The 4,939-nt window shown below is 40.6% G+C and overlaps 1 protein-coding gene across 1 annotated transcript in view; it reads right to left on the bottom strand.

The window, feature by feature from the left end:
- Positions 1 to 4,939, bottom strand: part of LOC307034589 (zinc finger protein GLI2-like) — a gene marked incomplete at its 5' end in the record, with an annotated part of 44,551 nt that overhangs the window by 24,069 nt on the left and 15,543 nt on the right. The window lies entirely within an intron of this gene.

Raw genomic sequence — 4,939 nt, 5'->3', positions numbered from 1 at the left:
GGTCTGATGTTCAGGTGTATATCAGTATGTAGTGTCTCTACTTTAAGAGTCCTCTCCTGCTGATGTTCAGGTGTATATCAGTATGTAGTGTCTCTACTTTAAAGAGTCCTCTCCTGCTGATGTTCAGGTGTATATCAGTAGTAGTGTCTCTACTTTAAAAGAGTCCTCTCCTGCTGATGTTCAGGTGTATATCAGTATGTAGTGTCTCTACTTTAAAGAGTCCTCTCCTGCTGATGTTCAGGTGTATATCAGTATGTAGTGTCTCTACTTTAAAGAGTCCTCTCCTGCTGATGTTCAGGTGTATATCAGTATGTAGTGTCTCTACTTTAAAGAGTCCTCTCCTGCTGATGTTCAGGTGTATATCAGTATGTAGTGTCTCTACTTTAAAGAGTCCTCTCCTGCTGATGTTCAGGTGTATATCAGTATGTAGTGTCTCTACTTTAAAGAGTCCTCTCCTGCTGATGTTCAGGTGTATATCAGTATGTAGTGTCTCTACTTTTAAAGAGTCCTCTCCTGCTGAGTTCAGGTGTATATCAGTATGTAGTGTCTCTACTTTAAAGAGTCCTCTCTGCTGATGTTCAGGTGTATATCAGTATGTAGTGTCTCTACTTAAAGAGTCCTCTCTGCTGATGTTCAGGTGTATATCAGTATGTAGTGTCTCTACTTAAAGAGTCCTCTCCTGCTGATGTTCAGGTGTATTAAAGAGTCACACGCTGGAAGCTGAGTCACTTGTAGACCCTCCAAACCCCCTTTCTTTGTCCCTGTTAGACCTGTCTTCCGGCCCCTGAGGGTCTGAGGGTTTTTTTGGGGCCTTATTCCATCACTTAGACAGATCCATTGTTGTTCTGCGGCTGAAGAACAAAAGGAAAAGCTCAGGAGGGATCAACAGGTGCATTTACCTGACCCCCCCCCCCTGCCGGGGGACATGCACTTCCTCTTAGTCAGATCATAATACAGCAAGTGATGAAGTCTCTATTAAAACAAGATCTCACCGTAAAAAGTTAAATATGAAATCATATTAAATATTTGTGTGAACATGTTCAACATACTGACATCAGTGTGCAGGAAAGGTCTTGTAGAACAGTGCAGGTGTAATGTTTGAACACGTCCTGGATACTTTGCAGCCTGATGGTTTCATTAGATGATAAATTCGCTCGTTAGCTGCTACGATGCTGATGACACACTGATATCGTCTCAAAGCGATTAATGAGAGAAAGTGGACGTTTGGGCTTTCTTTGGTCCCACTGTACGTCGTTTATTTGATATGTTTGTCTTCAAAACGTTGCATTTCATAGTTTCCCTTATATTTCTACATCGTATTAACTGTGATGAGTTGTTGAATTAGCTTCTGCAGTCCGCTCGTTAGCTCCATATGTACGAGGCTGAAACTCACTTTAAGCCTATGAATACTACCTCTACCTGCGGTGCGTCACTCTAAATCTTCCCCTTTGTTTCCTGTGCATTCTCTCTCATTAAGGCGTCACAACGAAAGTCCTACAGATTTGAAAAAGGAGGAACTGGGTCTTTGTTTATCTCCAGTAACTGGGTGAGGGGGGGTCATATGGATGTTTTTGGGGGTTGTTGTGACAACGGCTTAATTCACAGTGTTTTAATTATCTTCCGCCCTCCTCCATCACAACGCAGCTAATACACTTTAGCTTAAGGTAATCACTAAATCTGGACAAACCTGTGTGTTAAGCAGAGCTATTAGGAGCGGGGCCATAAATCAGAGAGAGCGACTGCGCCGCGGGGCCATCACTCTTTACGCTAACCGCATGCTAACAACATGCTAACAACATGCTAACAACGTATGCATGGAGCTTATATAGAAAGCCAGTGATAAGTGAGGCTGCAGCCCAGCATGCAGGGGACCAAAGAAAGCCCCAAACATCCACTTCCTCCTCATGAATCTGGCTTTTAGACGATGTCAGTGTGTCATCAGCCTCATAGCAGCTAACGAGCCGACTGCACATGCAAGTTTATCATCACAGTTAATACGATGTAGAATAAAAGGGAAACGATGAAATGCAACGTTTTGAAATCAAACATATAGTTTTAGTAACAAAACAAATGACTGCTGATGTTTTTACTAAAGATCTGCAGGGGAAAGCCGCCTTTTAAAAACAGCAACGATGGGTTATTGTACGTCAGAGTGACATTTAAAACAGCAGAAAGCTGTACTTCTTACATGTTGAACTCAAATACCTGTACTTTCTACTTCTTACATGTTGAACTCAAATACCTGAACTTTCTACTTCTTACATGTTGAACTCAAATACCTGTACTTTCTACTTCTTACATGTTGAACACTAATACCTGTACTTTCTACTTCTTACATATTGAACTCAAATACCTGTACTTTCTACTTCTTACATGTTGAACTCAAATACCTGTACTTTCTACTTCTTACATGTTGACTCAAATACCTGTACTTTCTACTTCTTACATGTTGAACTCAAATACCTGTACTTTCTACTTCTTACATGTTGAACTCAAATACCTGTACTTCTACTTCTTACATGTTGGAACTCAAATACCTGTACTTTCTACTTCTTACATGTTGAACTCAAATACCTGTACTTTCTACTTCTTACATGTTGAACTCAAATACCTGTACTTTCTACTTCTTACATGTTGAACCCAAATACAGTACTTTCTACTTCTTACATGTTGAACACAAATACCTGTACTTTCCTACTTCTTACATGTTGAACTCAAATACCTGTACTTTCTACTTCTTACATGTTGAACTCAAATACCTGTACTTTCTACTTCTTACATGTTGAACACAAATACCTGTACTTTCTACTTCTTACATGTTGAACCCAAATACCTGTACTTTCTACTTCTTACATGTTGAACTCAAATACCTGTACTTTCTACTTCTCTCATTTTCCAAACAGGCTGGTTCCTTTAGTCTGAATGTGTGTTTGGTGGCGTGATCATTATTATTTAGAGTCATTGCGTGCCTATTGATTTGAACACGATCCGTGTATCCATCATTTCCTGGTCTCTCTAAAGAAGAGGGACCAATGGAAACGTTGTCATGTTGCTGTTGTTCAGCATTGGAAACATTCATTAGCTAACAATGACCATTATTTGTTCTATTAATATAAAGGGAGGTCAGGTACTCTTTAAAGCAGCTGCTAGTTATGGGTACTTTTTACTGAAGTACATTTCAAAGCCTTTACTTTGACTTGAGCAAGAAGTTTTAGTCAGTACTTCTACTTTCACCAGAGTATTTTTAAACACGAGTATCTGTACATTTACCTGAGTAAAGGAGGTGTACTTGTACTTGAGTAAAGGATGTGTGTACTTCTACTTGAGTAAAGGATGTGTGTACTTTTACCTGAGTAAAGGATGTGTTACTTCTACTTGAGTAAAGGATGTGTGTACTTTTACCTTGAGTAAAGGATGTGTGTACTTCTACTTGAGTAAAGGATGTGTGTACTTCTACTTGAGTAAAGGATGTGTGTACTTCTACTTGAGTAAAGGATGTGTGTACTTCTACTTGAGTAAAGGATGTGTACTTCTACTTGAGTAAAGGAGGTGTACTTGTACTTGAGTAAAGGATTGTGTGTACTTTTACCTGAGTAAAGGATGTGTGTACTTCTACTTGAGTAAAGGATGTGTGTACTTCTACTTGAGTAAAGGATGTGTGTACTTCTACTTGAGTAAAGGATGTGTGTACTTCTACTTGAGTACAGGATGTGTGTACTTCTACTTGAGTAAAGGATGTGTGTACTTCTACTTGAGTAAAGGATGTGTGTACTTTTACTCTGAGTAAAGGATGTGTGTACTTCTACTTGAGTAAAGGATGTGTGTACTTTTACCTGAGTAAAGGATGTGTGTACTCTACTCTTGAGTAAGGATCTGTGTACTTCTATTTGAGTATAGGGTGTGAGTACTGTACCCTCTCGGCTGAGGCCAGAAATAGACTCCTATTTGGGGGAGGTGTGTCCTTAAACGCTGAAATCGCTGAAGCAGGAGGTGCTGTTTCCTCACCCTGAAACTCCCCGACTCCCACATTATTTCACTGTGTGTGACATTCCTGCTGCCCGTGCATTATATCAGCGACCCCCCCCCCCCCCCCCCCCCCCCCCCCCCCCCCCCCCCCCCACCCCCCCCCCCCTCCCCCCCCCTCTCTGACGCAGCTGCAGAGGTCAGAAACTCCCTCAAAAAGGAAAGAAAACCTAACGTTTATTAAGGAAATCAGCCGGACACACCCTACAACTTCCTGTCCGGTCCCTTCATACTAAAGTCCACAAAAAACAACAAAATTGCAGTTTATTTTGCATAAAACTCTCTTTCTGTCTTGTATTAATTATAATGATTAATGATTTGTATTGCATTGTAAAGTCGCACACGTGAATGTGATTGGACGATGACACCAAAATAAAATAGGTTGCTTATCAGCTCGTTAAATTAAAGTTGTGCGTTTAAAAAAAACACATGTTCTGGTACACTTCATAGTAACTCTCCCAAAATATCTGGTCCACTACTAAACCCGAGATATCTCTCAGTAAACATTTAGAAAGTAGAATATAAAGGTAGCAACTAGACTTCCTGTCCGCCTTAATTACTAAAAAGTCAAACAGAAGCTGAACAGCTGCCGATCGTTTAACTAATTAAGGTCACGCATAAAAACAAGAGACACAGCTTTTGGACTTTTAAACTTTACTTTCCCCGAGATATGTGTTTGTTTTCCTCATATCTCTCAGGTTTAAAACGTACAAGCTACACACACACACACACACACACACACACACACACACACACACACACACACACACACACACACACACACACACACACACACACACACACACACACACACACACACACACACACACACACACACACACACACTCCAGAAGGACCTGAACAATAGAGGTAGATGTGGGAGCCGTCTTGAGGAAACAAAGACTAACGGAGAGTT

Source organism: Notothenia rossii (genome assembly GCF_949606895.1).
Source record: "Notothenia rossii genome assembly, chromosome: 3".
Classification (NCBI taxonomy): domain Eukaryota; kingdom Metazoa; phylum Chordata; class Actinopteri; order Perciformes; family Nototheniidae; genus Notothenia; species Notothenia rossii.
Note: the sequence above shows the minus strand (reverse complement) of the source record. Positions and strands in the feature narration are given on the sequence as shown.